General features: G+C 35.8%; 1 protein-coding gene across 6 annotated transcripts in view; it reads left to right on the top strand.

Annotated features, from left to right (window-relative positions):
- MEF2A (myocyte enhancer factor 2A) overlaps positions 1 to 25,251 on the top strand; it is a 220,036-nt gene that overhangs the window by 37,095 nt on the left and 157,690 nt on the right. Inside the window, exons 1-3 of one of the 6 annotated variants that reach the window (XM_023727871.1) lie at positions 139 to 153; positions 3,789 to 3,948; positions 6,114 to 6,197. The exons of 3 other annotated variants lie outside the window; for them this stretch is intronic. The gene's annotated coding sequence lies outside the window, so the exon portion shown is untranslated. Of the gene's footprint in view, positions 1 to 138; positions 154 to 734; positions 3,949 to 5,368; positions 6,198 to 25,251 lie in introns of those variants that run through there. 2 more of the 6 variants (XM_004372652.2, XM_004372651.3) reach the window with 2 other exon arrangements.

Raw genomic sequence — 25,251 nt, 5'->3', positions numbered from 1 at the left:
AAATGTGGCATCAGAATTGGAGGAAGACTAATTAACAACCTGGGATATGCAGATGACACAATCTTGCTTGCTGAAAGTGAGGAGGACTTGAAGCACTTACTGAGGAAGGTTAAAGACTACAGCTTTCAGTATGGATTACACTTCAACATAAAGGTAACAGAAATCCTCACAACTGGATTAGTAAGCAACATCATGATAAATGGAGAAAATACTGACGTTGTTAAGGATTTCATTTTACTTTGATCCACAGTCAGTGCCCATGGAACCGCAGTCAAGAAGTCAAAGGATGTATTGCATTGGGCAAGTCTGCTGCAAGAGACTTTTGTAAAGTATTTTAAAGTAAAGGTGTCGCTTTGAGGACTAAGGTGCCTCTGACTCAAACCATAGTACTTTCACTCACCTCATTGTATGCGAAAGCTGGACAATGAATAAGACTTAAGAAGAATTGATGGTTTTGAATTACGGTGTTGGTGAAGAATATTAAATATACCATGGACTGTCAGAAGAATGAACAAATCTACCTTGGAAGAAGTACAGCCAAAATGTGTCTTAGAAGTGAGGATAGCGAGACTTCGTCTCACGTGCTTTGGACATGTTATCAGGAGTACCATCCTTGGAGAAGGACATCATGCTTTATAAAGTAGAGGGTCAGTGGAAAAGAGGAAGACCCTCAACAAGATGAATTGACACAGTGGCTGCAATAATCGGCTGAAGCAGTGATTGTGAGAATGGCACAGGAGCAGGGCAGTGTTTTGTTTTGTTGTACATAGGGTCGCTCTGAGTCAGAAGCGACTCGATGGCACCTAACAACAGTAAAATACTGGTATTTTATTATAGTTTTAACTTAGTTTCTCTGATAACTAATGACGTTAAACACCTTTTCATTTATTTAATTGGCTTTCCATATGTCTACTTTGGTGAAGTGTCTATTCAAATGTTTTGCTCATTTTTAATTGGATTTTTGATCTTATTACTGAGCTGTAACAGATCTTTATATATTCTGGATGAAATTCTTTTTTGATTATATGGTGAATGTTTTCTATTATTTTCGGTTTTTTATTTGCTTAAAAGTGTCTTTCAAACAGTGGAAGGTTTTAATTTTGATGAATAGCAGTTTGTCAAGTTTTTCTTTCATGGTACCTGCTTTTTAAATCTTGAGACATTTTTGCCATACATGGCAGCATGGCAGTGAAATTTTGTATCCTGTTTTTATTTTTAGACATTTAATTTTCCATATAGGTTTAAAATTCATTTTGAGTTTTTGTGAATGGTATGAGGTAATGTTAAGGTTCATCTATTTGCTCCAGCACCATTTTGTTGGTAAGACTTTCGTTTATTCATTGAATTACCTTGGCATCTTTGTTGAAGATCAAATGACCATAAGTGTTGTGATTTATTTCTGGATTCTCTATTTTTTTCCCTTGATTTATATGTTTCTCTTACAAAAGAGCACTCTATGTTTCTGTAGTTTTATAGTAAGTCATGGAATAAGGTAGCATAAATACTACATCCTTTGTTTTCAACATTGTTTTGTCTATTCTGTGAACTTTGAATCAGCTTGTCAATTTTAACAAGAAAGCCTGCTGCAATTTTGTTTTGAATAAATTTGGGGAGAATAACTATCACAACAGTATTGAGTGTTTGAATCCATGAACATGACATACCTCTCCATTTATTTACATCTACGTTAATTTTTCAGCAGTGTTTTGTAGTAGTTAAAATGTTAGTCTTACACATATATTGTTAAATTTGTTTTTAAGCATTTCATGCTTTTGATGCTGTTGTAAATGGAGTTGTTACTAGCGTATAGAAACACAACTGAATTTTTTTGTATTGATATTGTATCCAACGTCCCTGCAAAACTCACTTGTTAGCCCTAGTCACCTTATTTTAGATTCTTTAATATTTGATATGTATGTTGTCATTTCATGTGCAAGTAAAGGCTGTTTTACTTCTTTAGAACTTTCTAATCTGCACACCTTTTCTTTTTCTTGCGTTATTGCACTATTTAGGACCTTGTAAAAATGGCATGGGGGCAGTGTCTGACTTCCTCCAGCCCCACAAGCTGGAGGGAGAACCAAGATCAGCAGTTCAAAGGCTGAATCCTGTGAGGTGGGGGTCAGACAGTGCCTCCTCGCTCCACCATCTTTACTAATTCTGACACCAGCCGTCCCTCCCACACCACTCTTTACTTCTCTGCTGGGTTGGATAATTCATTGCAGTGGCCACACGCAACTTAGAAACAATACTCATGATAATGGAGTTTATAAGGGAAATAACAGTTGCGATTCGGGCTCAGGAACACTGAGGATACAGTTCATTTCTTCCATCAGGACAGCCTCTTCCCAACTGGGCTCACAGGCACGCGTCTCTCCGAAGGCACTCTGCTTTCTCTCTCTGTGGGCTGGGAAGCACACTGCACTGTCTCCTGCTAGGTCTCTGCTGCTGGGTCTTTCCTGCTGGTCTCTTCCTTGGTGGTGGTGGCCTCCTCCTTTCTGCTCTGGAATTGGCTCTTTTTTTAAGACAAAACTGACTAATCCACTTAGTAGATCACAGTTATCCTATCACGCAGTCACCTGGGTGGGAGTTACAAGACCATAGCTAGAAAGGCCGCACAAAAGTAATCAGTAATCAGTCGCACTGCAGGCCACCACCCCCCCCATCCCTTGGCGTTTCTAGCCATGGTTGTTTCATATTTGGAGCTTTATTTTCTGCTCTCGATCATTTTACCAGTCCAAAACAGTTTTCAGCAATTAGTCCTTCAATAGGGCAAAGTGTCCGTGGGGTAAGGTTGCTCATAAACCAGCCATTCAGTGTTGCTGCAGGTGTCCATCTGATTTGGTCAGGCTCTTCAGCAGTTCATCTCATCTTCACTTTTTGTGGCTTTTGATTTAAAATTTAACTGAGAGGATTATTCCCTTGTTCTGAGCCTCACATGGCTACTGTACTCTTTTCCACCACTGTACTCCATTCCATTAGTTCAGTCTTTCACACTTACAGCTTCTACAATTACAGTTTTTACAGTCACAATTAATGCTTTTTATCAGCACTTACAGCTGAATCATGTAATCCTGTCAGCATCTTCCCCCACCATCTTTTCCCCAGACTCATCAGGAAAAGAGGGATCTGTTCAGTGGGGATTCTCCCTTGTCCTCATTTAATGTAAGCACACTCGTGAAAGCATGTAAGCCAGCTACTTCATCATGCCTTTATCTCCTCCCGTTTAGATAGCCAGTGTTTAAATTGTCCATTCCTCTCAAACCAGTACTCTGAGGAGACAAGCACGTTTCTTGGTCTTGACGAATCTTCAGTTCCAGTTGAAACTTCGAACATCTACATCTATAAGCAAAGTCCAGTGTAGAGCAAGCCTTCAAATTGCAGCAATCTGTACCAGTTCACGGTGTCAATCATCAGTCTCTTCATTTGGTTGGATTCTGTTCCTAGTTTACTGAGAGTTTTTTTTTAAGTCATGAACGGGTGTTTTATTACGAACAGGTATTTTTTTCTACATCTGTTGAAATAAGTGTGTTTTTTTAAGTATGTTAATGTTTTTAATTACTTTTGTTTTGTTTTTTGAATACTAAACCAAGCTTGCATTCTGGGGATAAATCCTACTTACACTGGTATTTCCTTTTATATATTGCTGAATTTGATCTGCTAATATTTTGTTAAGAATTTTTTGCATCTATACACATGAGGGCTTGTAGTCTGTCTTGTTTGGTATCAGGATTATGCTGGCTTCCTTAAATGAATTAAGAAGTTTTCTTTCTTCCTCCATTTCCTAAAAGAGTTTTTGGGAGACTGGTATTATATTTTCTTTAGATGTTTGGAAGAATTCACCAGTGAAGCCATCAGTAATAATTTTGTCTGCTGTAATTGATGGTGGTGGTAAAGGTATCCCAGTGGTGGTCTCACAGATGGTTTCATAGAACTGAACATTTGATCCAGGTAAGAGACAAGGAGGGAGGTTGTTTCCAGGCTGAGGTTAAAAAAAAATAAAGTTATAGAGCGTGACCATTTGGGGAATGGCCTGCAGTCCAGGTTAATGACAACATAGGTTAATGAGTGGTAGAGGGAGATAGGTTAGTCAGGACCAGGTTTGGGAACAATATGAGGTTCAAGTTGTTTTACTCTTGGTTAGACAGAAGCAATGGGATGATTAGGATGTTCAGTATATGACATTTAATGATAATTGGTTACAGCTCTAACATTTTAGTTTTGATTTTATTCACGAAGGTAAGAGTGATATTTCAGGATTGATTATTATAAAAGAACTATCAAAATTTGATTTTTACAGTATCACTTTATAAAAACTGAAAAATGTATAAAACAAGTAATCAATAAGTAGTTTATAGAATTGAGGAATGAGTTTTGATATAAGAATGAATACGTACTAAGATTTTTAACTATCAGATTTGCATTTAATCGGTTATATACTGTGACTCAAGTAGCTAAATTTTAATTCTTATTCTGATACTGACACAAAGCTGGTGTTAAAATAGATTTTAAAATAACTAGTTCTGTTTAGATTGTGAACCCATGAAAAACAGTTTGACTTTAGATTATTGAATTAAAAAAAAAAGTTTTTCCTATATTTCAATAAAATTGAATTAAAAGCTGAAATTTGCAAGCCCCTTTTAGTTTTTCAAGGAGAGCCTTATTTATGTGTGTGTATGTGTCTTTTAAAGTTCAAGCTTTTAAGACTTAATTTGTTAAAATAAAAAGAACGTTTGGCAGTTTGTATTTTTTTCCTATGGAAGAAGTGTTCGTTTTCCAAATAGAAACACAGTCACAGTATGACAATGATATTGCTGAATCAGATTCAAAAGACTGGTGTTTCTGTGGAGAAATTATCATTTTCATTTGGTGAAGCAGATTTAGTTGGAGATTGGTAGAATTACCAAATCATGCAGTTCTAAATTATTGGATAAGCATCATAATTTGATCTTGGCCAATCTGGGGTGAGGAAGCGGGGTGGCTTTTCCCAAAATTCCCTTTTCTACCTGAATGCCCTGACACTGTGGTCTAAGCTAGAATGTAGCAGTGCTGAATTTGAAATTAAAGAGAGAACAAATATTCTTTTTTAAAAAAAAATTGTTATTGTTGAGAATATACATAGCAGACTATATACCACTTCAACAATTTCTGCATGTACAACTCAGTGGCATTTATTACATTCTTCAAGTTGTGCATCCATTTTTAATCTCCTTTTCTGATTTGTTTCTTCCCCACTAACAGAAACTCACTGCACCCTTAGGTTTTTGTCTGATCTTTCAAGTTGCTGTTGTTAGTTTGATTCCGTATAGATATTTCTTAAAAGAGCAGAGTGCTAAAAACAGATACTCTTTACTAGTTAAGCTAAATTATTGTATGGTTTTGACAAGACTTCAGAGGATATTTTTGATTTAAGCCTTAAAGATTATCTCAGGGCAGTAGTTTTGGGGGTTTATCCAGCTTCAGTGGCTCCAGAAAATATTCGGCTAATCCATTGGATAGTAATTACCAGTGGTCTGTTGTTAATATGAATTGACAGTGATCAATTTTATATTCATTTTTGGCATTTTATGTTCGTTTTTATTTCATTATTTAAAAGATCGGTAGTGGAAACTACAACTCTAAGATCATCGTATATAAATATGAACATGGCAATGCAAAGCCATTAACAATACGTTGACAGTTTTGTGTTTTAGGTAACAACAGTACAAAGGATGTTTATAGCTATTTTATCAAAACTGATAAATTCAGTAGGATGTGTGTGCTAGATAAATATAAGGAGTATCGTGAGATAAATGAAAGGAAAATGGCACCTAGGAAACAAATTTTTGAATCTTGGAGTACATAGAATATTACTGAAAATTTGAATAGTACTCCCCCCAGCCCCAAATGGATCAGTGACATTAGAAATACTCAGTTGGCTAACATTGTTTTTATTAGCAAAATAAAACCACTAATTTTTAAAAAGATTATTTTTCCATAATTCAGCGCATATTTGTGGTGCTGCTATATGCCAGGCATTATATTGAATGCTGTAGTTTCAAAATAATGAAATGTATATTTAATACTCTTAGAACAGTTACTAACCCATCTCCCTCGCTCCTTTTCCTTTTTTTAAGGAATTGCAATTTGTGAGAGGAACAAAGAAGAATTTTCTGCAAGGATCATATTTAAGTGCACTTTTTGCTGATATTTCATTTCTAGTAAGACATTTTCTGTTTTGCTGTGTTGTGACGTAAATAAACACAGTGGAAATATTTAAAAATCTGATTTTCTCGTAAGCTTAAATGGTGGTAGTTTTGGAGTTTATTTTTGGAAATTAATGTGGACCAATTAAGGAAATTTATAAAATTCACTTGCAGTGCATAACATCATGCAGTGGCCATTTTTCCTGTATTTTGTGTGACACTGCTGAAATAATCTCAGACCTTTTCATCTTTACCACTTCTTCCATATTCTGTATCAGTTTTTCTTTTTAAACTTTTTTTATTGTGCATTAGGTGAAAGTTTAGAGCAAATTAGTTTCCCATTCAATAGTTTGTATATAAAGTATTGCATGACATTGATTTCATTCCCCACAGTGTATCAACACTCTCCCCATTTCTGTCCTAGGTTCCCTGTTTCCCTTCTGTCCTAATTTTCTACCCCTTTTTGCCTTCTCTCTCATCTTTGCTTTTGGGCAAATACTTCTGTATCAGTTAACCTTTATTTGAAAAAAGAAAAAAATTGAGAGTAGGTAGTGGGAATTTGCTGTGGGCACAAATAGGAGTAAGGGAAAATTGGAGGCCATGGGTTACATAAGCTGAGGAAGGATTTTTCTAGTGAAAGTTGAAGTAGACAAATCTATCCGTGTTTCTTGAAAGGTGGTAGGAAGGGTTAAAGAGAAAAGTAAAGCAAACTTTAGGGGACCTTGTCCAAATGTGGACTTTTTTGAGACTTTAGGCCTTAAACCGTGGGCCCATATTTGCAAAACTCTGGAATATTTTGATAAAAAATTACATTGGCCTCGGTTAACATTCCCAATATATGAAAAAGATACATAGACTTACTGAACAGTTTTCATGAGCGAAGCCTCATGGATTTCACTGTCTATTCAAAACTGAAATGATTTATACTTTGTTGTTAATTGCCATCAAGTCCGTTACGACTCATGGTGACCCCATGCACGGTAGTTCCCTATTGCCCAATCCTGTGCCATCTGCACGATCATTGGTATTCTCAAGTCCATTGTTGTGGTCACCGTGTATTTTGAGTCTATTTCAACCTAAGGGATTCATCTTCCAGCACTATATTGGGCAGTATTCTGTTGTGATTCATAGAGTTTTCACTGGCTAATTTCTGAAAGTGGATCACGAGGCCTTTCTTCCTAGTTTCTCTTTATCTGGAAACTCTGCTGAAACCCATCTACCATGGGTGACCCAGCTGGTATTTGAAATATCAGTGGCATAGTTGCCAGCATCATAGCAACACACAAGCCACCACAGTATGACAAACTGACAGGGTTTAAAAATAATGTAATTTGAAAAATGTTGGTAGGGGATATTCCTCAGAATGTTATAATAAGTTAACAGTATTTTATATATCAGTTACTATCAATCAAGCTTAATGATTATATTAGTAAAAAATTTGGTATTTTTAAAAAATAACTTTTTGTTTCAAGAGTAGTTTCGTTATTTAATATAAGATCTAAATTTTTCTTTGTATAAGTAAATGTTGTTGTTAGGTGCTACCAAGTCATTCCCGACTCATAGCGACCCTGTGTATAACAGAACGAAACACTGCCTGGTCCTGTGCCATCTTCACGATTATTGCCGTGCTTGAGGTCATTGTTGCAGCTACTGTGTCAATCCATATCATAATGAAATAATAGAAAGAAATTATTTTTATGAACCTACAAAATGAGTTACTTAAAATATTCTATTCTGATATCAGTTTTATGTGGTTATTTTCTTGTTATAACTTGATTGAAAGACAACTCATTTAATTATATCCCTTATTTTGAGGAACTAGGAGAAAAAATTGTTTTTCCAACTGAAGGAGTCTTTAGTCCAAAATTTGTGTATGTATAGGTGGGATAGGAATAGAAGTTTAAATCTCATGTTTAAATATAAAAAACTTGGTTAGTCATCTGTAAATCTTTAAGTTTTTATTTTTTCTCAACATTATTTCTCACGTTTCTTCTTTGCACACCAGCTGCTCAACAGTGAGTGATTTGAATTAAAACACTATAAGATTTGACCGTTCTCATGCCCATAGCTCAAAGCTCTACACCTTTTCTGAACCTCAGTGATGGCTGTGAGTATAATTTTAGCTGTTATCTTTTGGAACACGATAAGCTTTAGGGAATTCCCTGTGATGCTTCCTCCACCAGGCTCTAAGGATGAAAAAAAACAAACCCACTGCCATCGAGTCAATTTCCTACTCATAGTGACCCTGTAGGACAAAGTAGAACTGCCCCATAGAGTTTCCAAGGAGCGCCTGGTGGATTTGTACTGCAGACCTTTTGGTTAGCAGCAACAGCTCTTAACCACTACGCCACCAGGGTTTCCCTAAGGATGTAGGCAATGTCTTACTCTTCATGGCAGGCTTTTTATAGCTGTATGGATTGTGTTTGAGTTAATAGCTACTTGCTGAGAGTTCCTCTGAGTATTTCTTAGATGGGGAATGCTTTTTTTTTTGAGTAGATTGTTATGTTGATTTAAGAGTCTCAGATTAGGGATTTTCCTTCTACATCTGTCCTAATTTGGTTTAGAAATTGGAGAGTTTGGCACAAGGAATTGGGCAAAATATTCTCTAATTTTTTTTTTTTTTTATGTTTTGGAACTGCTTTAGGCTTTTAAATTTTGATCTTTTATATATGGCGTGAGGTAAGGATTGAGGTGTATTTCTTTGTATGCGGATATCAAATTGTTAGCAGCATTTTTTAAAAGGTTTTACTTTTTCCTCTTGAATTACCTTGGCACATTTGTTGAAAATCACTTAACCTTTGTGTCAGTCTATTTCTGAACTCCGTTCTGTTTTGTTGATCTATATATCTATTCTTTTATTGTGCCGTCTTGATTACTTTAGCCTTGTAAAAACCAGTTGCTGTTGAGTCAGCTCTGACTCATGACCCCATGTGTGTTTATTGTAGAACTCTGCTCCGCAGGGTTTTCAGTGCCTGAACTTTTGGAAGTAGATCGCCAGGCCATTCTTGCAAGGCATGTCTGGACTTGAATATCCTAGTCTTAAAGTAGTGTAAGTCCTCCAGTGTTGTTGTTATTCTGTTTCAAAGTTGTTTTGACATAGGTACTTTACTTGTCTTGCTATATATTTTAGAAGCAGCTTGTGAGTTTACAAAAAAGTCTAATGAGATTTTTAAAAATTATTTTATCGTGTTTCAGTGAAGGTTTACACAGCAGCTTAGGTTCGCTTTCAACAGTTTATACACAAGTTGTTCAGTGATATTGGTTATGTTCTTTAAAATGTGTGAATATTCTAATTATGTCTGTTCTGGTTGTTCATTTTAATCTAGTTTCCTAGCGCCCTTACATTCTCATCTTTGTTTTAAAGTAATTGTTGATCACTTGGTCTCATATAGGTGATTTTTTAAAAGAGCACAGTACTTAATGGGTGATAGTCATTATCTTTGGAGCCAGTTTGTTTTTTAGCTGCAAGGTGACCTCGGCCTAGTTTTGGTTCAAGGTTTGAAGAGTATGTCAGAGCAGTAGTCTGAGGGAGTTCCCCAGTCTAAACCAGTCTAGTCCAGTAGGTCTTTTTTTTTAAAAGGAATTTTAGGTTCTGTTCCACATTTTTCCCCCATTCTATCACCGTTTATTGTGGCCCTGATTAGAACAGTTGGTAGTTGTCTCTGGGCACCATCTAGTTCTTTTGGTCCCAGGGTAGATGAGGCTATGATTCATGTAGACTGTCCTGTGGACTAGATTCTTCTTTGAGTCTTTGGTTTCCTTCTTTCTCTTTTGCTCGGATGAATAGAGACCAATAGTTGTATCTTAGATGGCTGCTCACAAGCTTATGAAACCCGACAGTATTTGCCAAACTAGGATGTAGAACATAACTTTATGAACTGTATTATACCAGTTGACCAAGATGTCTCATGAGACTATGGTCCTAATCTTTCAAATCCAGAAATCCAATACCGTGAGGTATTTGGTTATGTCTAAGAAGTATCTGTAACTGTACCCACACGTGCTTTATTATATTTATGAATATATGTGTATACGGTCACATAGACGCATATACATATACCTGTATATACACACATGGATGCATACCTGTACGCATATTGAAAGAGCCCTGGTGGCGAAGTAGTTAAGCATTTGGCTGTTAACCCAAAGGTCAGCGGTTCAAAGCTACCAGCCACTCTGTGGGAGAAAGATGTGACAGTGTGGTTCCATAAAGATTTACAGGCTTGGAAACTCTATGGGGGCACTTCTCCTCTGTCCAATAGGGTTATGAGTTGGAATCAACTCGATGGCAGTGGATGTTTTTATACACACATTATGCCTAAGTACATATGTATATACCTGCACATACATTTTTTGGTTGTTTCTGCTGTTGTTTAGAAATTGTATATGTCATAGCAGTTACCAATAGGTCCTTTTCCTTTTGTACTTTAGTGTTATCATTTACGTTTGTCAAGCTGTGTACACTTCACTCTTATTCGGTGTTACGTTTCCTGTCACTAAAAATAAGTGTCTACTATGTAGAGAGAGAATCCCCTTTTCCCCACACCCCCATCCCTAGTAACCACTAATGAACATTATTTTCTGTATATTTACTTGTTCCTGTCATTTCATAAAAGTGTGAACGTACGATACTTGTTTTTTTGTGATTAACTTACTTTGCTCAACATAATGTCTTCTAGGTTCATCCATGATTCACGATGTTTTGGGAACTCATTTTTGTTTATTGCTGAGTAATATTCTGTTGTGCTTATGTACCACGTTTTACTCATCCATTCATTAGTTGATGGCCGCTTAGATTGTTTACATCTTTTTGTTGTTATGAATAGTGCTGCAGTGAACATAGGTGTGCATACATATATTTGTGTCACTTCTATTAGATCCCTAGGGTATCTACCTAGGAGTGGAATTGCCGGGTCATTTGGCAGCTCTACCTCTCGTTTTTTGAGGAACCACCAGACTGTTTTCCACAACGGCTGTACCATTTTGCATTCCCACTAGCAATGGATGAGTGTTCCCGTTTCTCCACATCCCCTCCAACACTTGTTATTTTCCTTTTTTTTTTGGCCATCCTAGTGGGAGTGAAATGGTATCTCACTGTGGTTTTGATTTGCATTTCTCTGATGGCTAATGACGTTGAGCATCTTTTCATGTTTTGGCCATTTGAGTATCTTCTTTGGTGAAGTGTCTGCTCATATCCTTTGCTCAGTTTTTGACTGGGTTGTCTTTTTGTTGTTAACTTGTAGTTTTGTATGTACTTTAGATATTAGACTCTTATCAGTTATATCGTACCCAAAGATTTTTTTCTCAGTCTGTAGGTTGTCTTTTTACTCTTGAGAAGGTCTTTTGATGAACATAAGTATTTAACTTTTTGAGGCCCTGGTTATCTGTTTTGTTTTCTGTTGCTTGTGCATTCGTTGTTGCATAATCTTTATGAGATTTTGATTATGAATTCTTTGTAGATTAATTTGGGAAAAATTGACTTCTTAAGGATATTGAATCTTTCAGTGTATGAACTTGGTATCTCTTTGCATTTATTTAAATCTTTAATGTTTATCAGCAGTGTTTTATAACGTCAGTGTGAAAGCCTTATACTTATTTTGTTAAATTTGTTCCTAATTATTTTATATGTTTTTTTCTGTCATTGTAAATGGTAATTTAAAAAAAATCAGTTTCCACTTGTCTGTTGCTAATATATAGAAATATAGTTGATTTGTGTATAAAACTTTGTAATTTGTGATTCTGCTAAATTCATTACTCCAGTAGCAGTGTTTGTAGAATCTTTCAAATGTTTTTTGTAGACTATTGTTAAGCCAGGGCCCAAAGTTGCCAACAAAAGACACGAATTATACGCAGGCAGTGCATGGAACAACACTTTAATCACACAGAGAGGAGACAGCAAGATCAGCTTCAATAGCAGGCACAGGTACCCCATGACCAACGAGCTACTTTCTGTGGCCAAAACGGGCCAGGTGTTAACCCTGTTCCCCTCTTGTGCCCCAGGTGAAGAACTCTTTTCCTTCCCTGCTGGGAACAGATAAACAAATGGACTTGGCCAGGTGTCATATGGCACCCACTCATGAGCAGAATAGAGAAAGGTACTGTGTCCCCAGCACATGAAGGAGCCTTTCCTGATAAGAAGAAACTGGTAAATGGAGAGAAACCCTATTCTCAACCTCTACTCTCAGAGAATGTTCTAGGCCGCGGAAGACTGTTCTCCCAACAGCAGTCATCTTGCCTGTGAATAAAGACTATCTTCTCTTTTTTTAGTTTATGTGCCCTTTTTTCCTTTGTGTTATAGCACTGGCTAGGAGTTTCAGTACAGTGTTAAATACAAGTGGTGAGAACTGACATCCTTGCATTATTCCTCATTTTAGGCGGAAGGCATTCAGTCTTTTACCATTAAGTATAATGTTAGTTGTATGTTTTTCATAGATATTCTTTATCAGATTGAAGAAGTTCCCTTTTATTCATAACTTCCTGAGGTTTTCTTTGAATTATGAGTGGGTATTGAGTTTTTTATCCATTGCTTTTTCTGTCTGCATCTATTGACATGATCACGTGGTTTTTCTCTGTTTATGTGTAATGTGTGAGTTGCATTCATTGATCCCTGAAAATTCAACCAGCCAGTCAGGCATTTATGTGATAAACTCCATTTGGTTGTAATGTGTTATAGTTTTCATGTATTGCTGGATTCACTTGCTGAAATTTTGTTAACAGTTTTTTTCCATCTGGTTCATAGTGGACATGGATTTGTAGTGTTTTTTTGGTAATGCTTTTGTCAGGTTTTGGTATCAGTATAATGCTGATCTCATAGAATCAGTTGGAGAGGTTTCTTCTTATGGAAAAGTTTTCATATAATTGGTGTTATTTGTTCTTTAAATGTTTGGTAGAACTCACTAGTGAAGATTTTGGGCCTGGAGTTTCTTTGTGGGAAGGTTTTAATTACAAATTCAGTTTCTTTAATTGCTATAGGGCTATTTAGATTATCTCAATTATTATTTTTTTAATTGCGGTTTACGTGAAAATTTACAGAGAAAATTAGTTTTCGTTTGATATTTTGTACGTACAGTGTTTCATGATCTTGGTTTCATTCCCCACAAGGTATCATAATGATCCCCATTTCCCCCCGGTTTCCCCATTTTCCTTCACCTTGATTATATAGCCTTTCCTCCTTTCTCATCTTATAATTGATTGTTCTAAGGAATACATTCCTCTTGGATGTTATTGTTTATCTTATGTGCTTGTCTGTTGTTTGACTGGGAAGTGGTCTCTGAGAGTGTCTTCATTTCCAGGGCAGAAGGGTGTTCTTTTAGGGCCATAATCTCGGGGGTTCCTCCAGTCTGTCAGACCAGCAAGGCTGGTCTTTTTTTGTGATTTTTTTTTTTTTTTGTTCTGCAATTTTCTCTCGCTCTGTCCAGGACCCTCTGTTGTGATCCCAATCACCAGCAGTTGGCACTGGTAGCCAGGCAACATCTAGTTCTTTTGGTCTCGGTGTCATGTAGACGGTGGTTCATGTGATCCATTAGTCCTTTGGACTAAGTGCTCCTTTGAGTCTTTGGTCTCCTTCACTCTGCCTTGCTCTGAATGGGAGGAGACCATAATTGTATCTTAGATGGCCACTCGCAAGCTTTTAAAACCCCAAATACTACCCACCAAAGTAGGATGTAGAACATTGACTTCATGTACTGTGTTTTGCTAATTGACGTAGACGTCCCCCGAGTCTGTGGTCATTTGTCTTCTAGCCTAGGAAATTCATCGGACAAGGTGTTTGATTATGTTTAAGAGGTTTCCCTGACTTTAATCCTTGTGTGTTCTCAATGAGCAGCACCAAAGTCATGTATGTAGAAATACCTAACACCAAACCTGTAGTTAGTAGTGCGTATGTTCTCTTACATCCTCTCACATCTCGTCATATCTACCTGTTTGTCCATTTGTAAATTATTGTTTGTTATTACTATTGCTGCAGGATTGTCTGAGGTATGGTAGTTACCATAGTAGCCTTTGATTTCTTGTATTCTTCTCCATGTCCTCTTTTGCCTTGGTCATGTTGTACTGACTTGCCCCATATCATGTATTGCCTTTCCTGTCACCAGTATTAGCTCGTGTCTTCTAATTGGTGATTTTCCCTCCCTCCCCCTCCTATTCCTGGTAACCATCAAATGTATTATTCTTTTTTTCCTGTGTGTAAACCTTTTGTTGTTAATTTATAGTGGTGGTATTATACAGTATCTGTCCTTTTGTGGTTGGCTTATTTCACTCAGCATAATGTCCTCCAAATTCATCCATTTGTGAGAGGTTTCACGGATTTGTCATTATTCTTTATCATTGTTAGTATTCCTTTGCATATTTGTACAAAAGGTTGTTCATCCATTCATCTGTTGATGGACACTTGGATTGTTTCCATCTTTTTGCTATTGTGAATAATGATGAAGTGAACATGGATGTGCCTATGTCTGTTTGTGTCACGGATCTTGTTTAGGATATATACCTGGATCATATAGTATTTGTATTTCTGGTTTCTTGAGGAAGCGCCATACCATTTTCCAAAATGGTTGTACCATTTTACATTCCTGCCAGTAGTGTATGAGAGTTCCTGTCTCCCTGCAACTTGGCTGACATTTGTTATTTTCTGTTTTTTTTTATTAGTACCAGTAATGTCGGGGTGAGGTGGTATCTCATTGTAGTTTTGATTTGCATCTCTCTAATATCTAATGATCTTGAGCACTTCTTCATATGTTTGTTACCTGCTTCTTTGGTGAAGTGTCTGCTCATATCCTTTGCCCATTTTTTAGATTGTCTTTCTATTATTGAGATATTGTAGTTTTTTAAATAAATGTTGGAGATTAGTCCTTTGTTGAATATGTAATAGACAAGATTTTTTTCTCAGCCTGCAAGTTCTCTTCTTACTCTTTTGGTGAAGTCTTTTGTTGAGCATAAGTGTTTAATTTTTAGGAGCTGCCAGTTACCTAGTTTATCTTCTGGTGTTTGTGCATTTGTTAGTTATGGTTTATATTGAATTCACTGTAATGAATTGCTTCTCTGTTTCTGGTAATATGTTAAAAAATTTACTTTGTAGATATTAATATAGTCATTAGCTCTTTTTTTGGGGGGTAGTGTTTGCATGGTATATCGTTTTTCCATCCTTTGTTTTAGACTTCTGTATCTTTATATTTAAGGCAGGGGCAGGGTTTATCAGCAGGGTTTGTCAGGTTTGTCAGCAGTCTGTAGTTGGATCTTGCTTTTTAGCAATCCGACAGTCTCTGCCTTTTAATTGTAATGTTTGCAGTGGTTGGGTCTGATTTTTTTGTCTTGATCAGGAGTTGGCAACCATTTTCTTAAAGGCCAGATAATAAATATGTTAGCCTTACAGGCCATATTCTCTTTTGCTACTCAGCTCTGCCATTGTAGTGCTGATTCAGCCATAGGCAATATGTAAACAAACGGGCATGGCAGTGTTCTGATACAAAAGGTATACATCCAAATATTCAAAGCACTACTACAAATCAATGTGATAGAGACAAAAACTCCAATAGGAAAATGGTCAAGAGACACAAAAAGGCATTTCATCAAAAGAAATCCAGGTGTTCATGAAACATGAAAAAAGGTGCTTAACCTTATTAGTAACATGAGAAATAAAAATTAAAACTGCAGAGAGCTTGCATCATAAGCCCCGTAGAGTGGCTAAAATAAAAAAAGTGATTGACAGTTCAGGTTTTGGAGAGGATGTAAAATGATGGGAATTCACGAAAACACTGCTTGTGAGAATATACATTATTACAACCATTTTAGAAAACAGTTTGACATTTGCATACCTTATGACTCAGTAATTTATCTTCATTGGTTGACCCACCAAGAGTAATGCATACACATGTGTATCCAGCTATGTGCCAAGTAAAATTGGTAGCAGCACTAGTTACAATAGCTGTAAAGTCAATTCAGTGTTCAACAGTTGAATAAATAAATAAAACTGTGATATATTTATACAATGGAATATTGTACAGTAACAAAAATGGATGAACTACATAATGCAGATAAATATCACAAACAATGTTTTTCAAAAATAAAAGCCAGAAACAAAAGAATTCGTGATGTATAACTCCATTTATGTAAACTAAAAACAAAAACAAAGAAAAATAAGTTATAATGTTTAGGGATCCTTGCTTATGTGATTAAAAAGCAACAACAAAAAACCCCAAAAGGATGTTATTCCCGTAACAGTCAGGAAAATAATTGTCTTTTAGGAGGTTGAAGAAGGGATCAATGGTTGTGAGGGACCATGGGGGACTCAGGAGTGCTGTAAATGTTCTCTTTCTTTGATGTGAACTGTAGTGACTAGAATTTCTAATAAATCATTGTGTTGTGCATTTTTATTTTATATACATCTTTGTGTTATATTTTATAATAAAAAGTTAAAATATACTGTACATTTAAATCTGTGTTTATAGTCGTTGTACTTTAACAGCTAATATGCGAATTCTATATTCCATTGCATATTCCATCCACATTCCTATACAGTTACCCCCTGCTTTTCGAAAGTTTGCTTTACGCCACTTCACTTTTATGAAAGACCTACATTAGTAGTTGTTTTCGATAACTGAGAGAAATCTGAAGATTTTCACTTTTACAAAAAAGGGCAAAAACTGGAAATAGCGTTTCAGTGTTTTGCAGTGTGCTGTTAAAGAGGCAGTGCACACCTTGAGCAAGGATAGTGGTGTCGCCCCCACCTCAGGTTGCAGCTCCCTGAGAGTGGGAAAAGGGCAGCACTAAGGGTCTCCAACCAACCCTGCCCGCCCAGTGACCCCCTCCTTTCCTCCAGCATACCCTTCCTGGTGCTTCTTTTGTCTGTCTCCCTCTCTCCAGGCTCCCAGCGGGGCATGATCCATAGTCTCCAGCCTCCAGAGAACCTGAGCAGGCAAGCCAGGGGCTGGTCTCTGCCCCCTTCCCCTAGGAGAGGGAGTACCTGGCACCCCGGAACTGAGGCCATTCACCTCCTCCCCCAGCATGTGCCATCTGCCGCCTATTAGCCTCTCTCCATCGTCCTTGATCCCAGGTGCCATTGAAGGTGAGGGGTGAGTGGCTGATTCAGTCCCTCCTTCCTGGCTTCTTCCCAGATCTCTTGTGGCCTCTGTGCTTGCCTTACCCCCTCTCCTTTTAGCCCTGGCCATCACTGGGCTGCAGGGGTGGTTCCCAGTCACTTCGGGAAGGTCAAGATGCTGGATACTCTGAGATGGACGAGCTGGAGAGGGTGGTGATTCGGGGGTAGCAGCTTTAACCTGGAAAAGGGGCGGCCCTCAGGGCCTGTGTCTCGGGATGTCTCTGTCCTGGCCAAGCTCTTTCCCTGGGAACTACACTCAGCATCTCAACATTAAGCCGCCGTAGCTTTGAACTGTGTCTGTGAGCATTTGTACTTTATTTTTGATTTATTTATTGTATCATTCCTGCTTTTAGCATATGTTAGTGTTATTTTAGATTTTATGTATTACTTGGTATTATTTGGTAGGTTTTTTTTTTTGGATCTGGGAGTGCTTAAAATTTTTTCCCATATAAACTAATGGTAATTGCTTCTTCACTTTATGACATTTTGGTTTATAGAAGGTTTCATAGGAATGCTCTACTTTAGGAAAGTGGAGGAAACGTGTATTCCTTTGCGTATCTATTTAGAAATCTTTTGATTTTAGTACAATGCTAATAACAAAAGTTAGACCTAGCACACTATTTGTATACAGATTTGAATCAGTGATACAAGATTGAGTTTTTAATGTATTTAGTTCTAGAATCATAATATAGAGCACTGAGTTCTTTTCTAGTGATGATAATTTATGAAGGATTTAATGATCTGTAAAGCATTTTTTTTCCCAGAAGTCATTATGACAGCCTGAAAAGCACTTGGGATAGATGTAAGTATGTGTACTTTACAAATGAGGGAGTGTTAATTTTGAGTGTGAGTTGATGGTGGAAGACTAGAATCTCATTTTCATTTTCACGCCTTGTCTTTCTGTGTGCTTATTTTCTCTGGTGCTTCCGGTGTGTAGACAGGATACTCCTATGTAGACGTAATTAATCTGGGGATGAAGGGCCGTGAATGGAGGGGCTTTAGTCTTAACCTGGCAATTTACAAAGTCTTCTTTCTAAAATGATTTTAGTAATAATATGTCTATCTGTAAGAATCTGAGGTGCCCTGTGGTTATTTTCTTAATTTTCATAAGTTCCTGTAAGAGATTTAAGGTATATTCTTATTCCACTTTGTAGAAATGATTGAGGCAATGAAAGAAGTGTGTCACTGAAGATCACATAACAACGAATTGATATATTTAGAAGCAAAATATAAATTTTACAGACCGGTCACTGATAATTTTGAAATTAGAAGGGCTTTGTAGTTAGTAGTCTGGACTATTTAGTGTGACTGATAATTTATATAGTTTTAAAATAATCTCATGTCTCGCTTTAAGAAAAAAACCTGTTGCCATCAAGTCGATTCCAACTCATAGCGAACCTATAGGACAGAGTAGAACTGCCCCATATAGTTTCCAAGGAGTGGCTGGTGAATTCGAACTGCTGACCTTTTGGTTAGCAGCCAGGCTCTTAACCACTGCGCCACCAGAACTCTTTAAGAAAGCAGTTTAAAAAATCTTGAATTCTCTTATATCATTAAATGAATGGGTAATTACTGACGTTGTAAAAAAATCACTTTGTTTCCATCAACTTAGGTTAATTTTTCCGGTAAATTTAAGATGCTTATTGATCACTATTTGTGACTAATACACAATCTTTTAGCACCACTGTATCTATTGTGTAAAACAAGGTGCATATTTCCCTAATAGGAAGATAATTGTATCATCCTACTTTTGTCCCTGTTAATACTTAGGTTTTAAAGCCTTTATTTCTAGTGGAATTTAAGTCTATTTCTTTTTTATTATTCTGTCATTGAGCAAATAACTATCTTTCTTTATCATTCATAGAATTCATAAAGCAACCTTTTATGTTTATCAAGATTGTTATCCTTTCTTTTTTTTGTTTTTCCTATACTGGGAAATCTTAAGCCTAGTTAATAGTGCAATAGATATCTTTATCCTGGCCAAGAATTTATTGGTAATAAAATAGTTTTAGTCTCAACATTTTGCCCCTAAGCTTCTCCTCTACTTTTTCAGCATTTATCTTCAAAATGTCTCAAATTAAACAAAAAATAGGGCCAAATCATACAAAAATATGTAACTTTGTTATTAAAGAGGGAAGCCCAAATTAAAATAGCAGTATGGTATTTTCTTTTAACCTACAAGTTGGAAAGAATAATAAACACTGTAGCAGAATGGTGTTGGAAATGGGCACCCTCCTATATGCAGGTGGGTTTATAAAGTATTACAACCTTCTGGAGGTAAAATTTAGCAAGACTGATCGAAAACCTAAAATTATGACCCAGCAATCCTATTTCTAGGAAAGGAAATTTAAGATTGTATTTAAAGATTTATGAACAAGGGCAGTAATTTTAGCATTTTTTTAATATAAAAGGAAGGAATAAGGCTTACCTCTCATAATGATTGTTTAGCTAAAATTTTTTCACCATAATGACTCCTAAAAAATTGTACCACTTTTTAGATTTTTAGTTGACTTCCCTCCCCTCCTGCCCCCACACACTTATTTTTGTTTTGGTATATTGATTGTTTTACTTAAAAACATGTAAAATAAACCCATTATAGGAAATTATATTTCAGTGTTTTGATTTCAGGTGAAAGCACCCGTATTCAGTATTTCAGTTGTCCTTAACTTTTCTAACAAGTAGATAGTTTGGAGGAGTCATACCAGGACCACAACTGGTCTTTGAAAAATGAGAAAAAAGTTCTTTTAAGGGGGATGCTGCCCTATGCATAGAGTATCTTATGCTAAAGTAGAGGACAGACTGAATATCAGTCTCCACTTATTCCCTTGGCCCCATGCCCATGTGCAGGGTACATCCTGCACCAATGTACATAGTGGTCTTGAGTCATAACGATTTCTTGCCTTTCTTTGATAGACTTATAGCGTTTGAATTGTTTTTCAGGCCAGTACATCTGTGTCATGAGACCCACTAGGATTCTTCAAGCAGTCCTTTTTTTAGTTAGTAAGGGATTGTTTCTCTGTCTTTGTACTCTTATTAATCTTATTTTATTTCTTGAATTATATATCACTATTTTTAATTTTACCCCAAATTTAAAGTAACCTAATTTAAGTCAGAACTTTATAAAATTAAGTGTGTATGTTTATAGGGTGTGTTCTACGTTTATAAAAGTTATATACAACCAAACTTCATTTTAAAGTAATGATCATAAGTGCATGAACTTTATATCGTTCTAGTGAAAAAATACAAGTCTGTTTAATAGTAAAAACAAGAGTTTTGTTACGGCAAAAAGTGCATTTTGCAAAACGGGAAACACAGAGTCAGGAAGCCCTTGACAGAGTGCTCCAGAGGGTGCAGCATTACAGAGGTTTATGAAGGAAAAAACCAGAAGTAAGGAGGGGTACAGCTGTGTTTTTCTGATTGGTTAACATTTACAAAGTTGTAGGTGGCAGGAGCTTGTTGATCATCTTTGCAGGAGTTAGCCTCCTTTGTGTAAAGGTGGCTCTAGGTAACAGGATTTGTCTATGAGTTTTTTGGAACATTTGAAATATACTTCTACAGAACATTGTAAAGGGGTCAGAAAAACATTTCTTTGAGGGTGAGGGTCTAAGGCTATGGTTTAGCCACTAAGTTCACAAATTATTTAACACCATGTCTAACACCTGTACAAGTCTGAGTCATCTTTTCTTAACATCGGCCATCTCTAACCACAAGTTTCTTACTTTAGCAGAGTAGGATAGGTAAAATTGCATTTTTTGTAGAACTGTTGTTTCTGGGTCAAAGGTAAATTTTTACAGAAGACAGAAACTGTGATTTAAAAATACAGATGAAGTCACTTAGAACAAGGAGGAATTTGGCCCAAACCATAGCTAGAAATCCCAGTCATGTCAAGAGCCTCTTTTTGGAATGCTCTTCCTCACTCTCCCTTTTGATCAAGAATTCCTCTGGGAATTTGATGGTCACTCTTAAGAGTACTGTCTTTTGCATGGACTTCATTAATTCTTCACCTTAAGCTAGGAGCCTCATCTTCAGGGTCAGTTGATTTTTAGATCTATCTTATCATGTTCTGATTACCCACAAAGGAGTAGTTCTTACTCTGCAAGGGCTGCGGAGTATGAGCAGATGGCCACTTCTTATTTACAGGCTTTTAAGATCTCAGGCTCTGTGCATTGAAAATGGTAGTCAGGCACTATTTAATCTTCAGCATGCTATAGTTTTTGCTTCAGTGACCTTCTTATTATGGGGATGTGAGCAGAGCAGGGCCGAATGAAAAGCAATTGAACAGACAGGAGACCTCTAATTAAGGTGTGAGGTCAAATTCCTTTGCGTAAACATTTTATAACGATAATAAATAGTAAAGCTAGCTGGTTTTAGTTTGAATTGTAGAGCATAGTTAAGACCTAATACCCTTTGGATATTTTAAAAATCAGGGGAAAAGTTAGCTTGTTTTAGGATGTTTGGCAAGGCTATTTACTGGTAAACCTAACTCAAGTTAGGAAATGGGTGAGTCTATAGTAGTTTCAATTATTGTTTCAAAGTACATGATTTGTTGTTTATGAGTGGGCGTGAATGCTTGGGTACAGAGCTAGTGATGCGATAGAAGAAACATCTTATTAGGCAAAAAAAATGTTAACAGAAAGGAGTATAATTAGTCTAGTTTTTACAAGAGAGTTGGCCCAAGATTTGATGTTGTTGGGCAACTGAAAATTTAAGAAGGAGTTTCATAGTGTTAAGGTAATTACTAGGATACAATGAGGGACAATACTAAAATGATATAATAAGGCAATTAAAAAGGAATGATTATGAGTATGAAGCAAATTGCAAAAATATTGATTGCATGGGAACAAGCAGTGGGAGAGCTTATTTAAGTAAAATCCAGCTTGGTTAGGAGGCATGTGTTATACAGGCCTGGTTCAGGGGTCTTAGGAGGAGCTATCCACTCCAGATGTTGTCTGCTTCTGATTTCTAGTTGTTGGAATTTGAGTATGAGTCTTTTGTGGGTTGGATAGTCCAGCGAGGCGTGAGAATTTTTTAATTGATGTTTTTTCCAGTAAACATAGTCTCCAGGTTGAATAGAAGGTAATTTAGATGCATCTGTTTTTTTAGTGTTACGTGTTTTTTTGATCTGTGAAGAATACTTTTTTAAAGCAAAATTAAGTAGGGTTGTTATAACATTTTATAGTAGTAGAAATGATGAGAAAGATTCCATAGTAAAGTAGTGGTGATAAACTTTAAGAAAAAAGCTAATTGTATATAAAATTAGTTAGGGAAGGAACAAGATTGTTAAGATTTAGCATCAGTAGTCAGCTTTAGTAATGATATAGGTGCCTTTGTGTGCAGTAGTAAGGACTTTGAGGGCTATTTGATTCTGAAGAACTATTTCTCCTTTAGTCATTTCAGCATTTATTTCTTGGCGTCCATGGGTGGAATCATTTAACGTAATTTGAATGTATTTAGTCAGAACTTTGATCTGTGCCATAACTTCTAATCCATAGGGTATTCTATATCCAACAGAATGTTACTAGTTACTGAAATAACTGATTTTTGTGTTAAAAGGGAAATAAAAATGGTTTCTTACATCTAGAAATTAGAACATTGAATATCAGCAATTTTCTCATAAAAATTGTTTATAGTAATTTTTTTAGTTTACCCAGTCGTATGTGGCTAATCTTGGTTGCGTGCAGTTTTAGATTAGTAGTGGTCTGAAAATGCCATCAGTTTATATATAAGAGTCCTGGAAATCTTGATTTAGTCCAATAGTGTACATATTTGAAATACTGTAGTCCTCTCCATGAGTCTGATACAGTACACTTTGTTGAAGTATTGTAGTCAGGCATTTTCAATGATTGATGATGTAGAATTTTGCTGTAAATGACAAACTTAAAGATTACCATGGTTAACTTATAATGATGGTTTTTAAAAGTTAAAGACCTGATTGAAATTACAAAATAATGCAAAGGAAAATAAAACTAATAAAAAAAACAAACTTTAGATAAAAATACTATTTCTAAATATAATGATTAATATTATTTTTAAAGTATTTTAGCTATAATATGTAATAATTTTGAGACATAGTATTAAACAGTCAGGATATATCAAGAATATACCAGAATTATTAAGTTCCTAAACATTGGAAAAGAATAAAGACTGTATGGGTAAATGATATGTGTTTTTTAGTTAAAATTATTAGTTTCAATGATGCTAGATGTAAAAGAAACAAAGTTGTGATAAAGTTAATAATATACTAAAATTATGACATAATGTTATGTGTTGGTTGTCTAATATTAGATGAACATTACTGACATAAGTTTAACCTAAACAAAATTTGTCACTTTCTTAACTTGGGAACGTATCCTATGTAATCCATTGGCAAATAAACCTTTTTTTTTTTTTTAATAAACCGAAACAATACTTGAGTAATTTAAGTAAAGCTCTTAAAAGTAAAGTTTAGCTTTTTCTAAAGCCAAGCAGTTTGGTTTCTTAGTCAAGGACATAAAAGTTAGCATAAAGTTAGAGACATAGCTTTTGCCTCTTAGGCAGCTTACATTGAAAAAATAATTTTTATATTATAGGTAAAAGTAGTAAATAGTAAACCAGTGAAATAAGACTGTCAAAATTGAGTAATGTTAAGGTTTTTTTTTTTTTTTTAACATATTTTATAGCTTTTTAGATTTAGGAATTTGTTGACCTTTTGCTTTTGAAATAGACTGTACAAAGAATAAAATTAACTCTAATCTAATATTTAAAGAGAATTTTGTTAATAGCGAAAAACTCAGTTCTTTTTTATTTGACGTTAAAGATCATAATAATTTCATAAATTAACAAACTTTAACTAGACAGATGAAAACTTTAATTATATCAAATGAATTCCCTGTTAACCTTTCAAATTTCTTGTCTTTATTACATACTCTCTATAGTGCAGCCTTTTGAGTGACCAAAACATGAACATATGTATTACCAGACCCAAATGTGTGTGTGTGTGTGTGTGTGTGTGTGTGTGTATATATATATATATATATATATATATATATATATATATATATGTAGTCATGGATTGAATTGTGTCCCCCAAAAATTTGTGTCCACTTGATTAGGCCATGATTCCCAGTATTGTGTGGTTGTCCTCCATTTTGTGATTGTTGTAATTTTCCTGTGTTATAAATCCTGATCTCTACCAGTGGTTAAGGAGGCAAGATTAGATTATGTTAAAGAGGATTAGGGTGAGATTTTAACACCCTTACTAAGGTAACATCCCTGATCCAATGTAAAGAGAGTTTCTGTGGGGTGTGGTCTGCATCACTTTTTATCTTACAAGAGATGAAAGGGAAGCGAGCAGAGAGGGGGACCTCATGCCACTAAGAAAGCAGTGCTGGGAGCAGAGCATGTCCTTTGGACCTGAGGCTTCTGCACTGAGATGCTCCCAGACCAAGGGAAGAGTGATGACAAGGACCTTTCTCCAGAGTTGACAAAGAGAGAAAGCCTTCCCCAGGACCCAGCACCCTGAATTCAGACTTCTAACCTACTGGACTGTGAGAGAATAAACTTCTCTTTGTTAAAGCCATCCACTTGTGGTATTTCTGTTATAGCAGCACTAGATGACTGAGACGTATATATATCCTTTTTCTGTGGCATAAAAGAGCCTATAAATTTTAAATACTATGAATATATGTTAACTCAGTTTTAAAACCCGTAAGGTAGCTAAAAATATTAGAAATTCATGAAATTTATGTATTATAAAACGTAATTATTATTGAAGTAAGTTTGTTTAAGTAGTCTGTATTTTGTACTCAGACCTTTATTATTTATCTTATTTTCTTGGTAAACAGTTTAGTCTTTTTTCTTATTAGTAAAAATTACTCCCTTTTTTAAAATAAAACATATATCACATAATATCTATCTTAATTTACTTAGAAAAGTTTTACTTTTAAAATAAAACATATTTCACATAATATCTATCTTAATTTACTTAGAAAAGTT

This window comes from Trichechus manatus, unplaced genomic scaffold (genome assembly GCF_000243295.1).
Source record: "Trichechus manatus latirostris isolate Lorelei unplaced genomic scaffold, TriManLat1.0 scaffold00019, whole genome shotgun sequence".
Taxonomy (NCBI): domain Eukaryota; kingdom Metazoa; phylum Chordata; class Mammalia; order Sirenia; family Trichechidae; genus Trichechus; species Trichechus manatus.
This window is presented reverse-complemented; position numbering and strand designations above follow the sequence as displayed.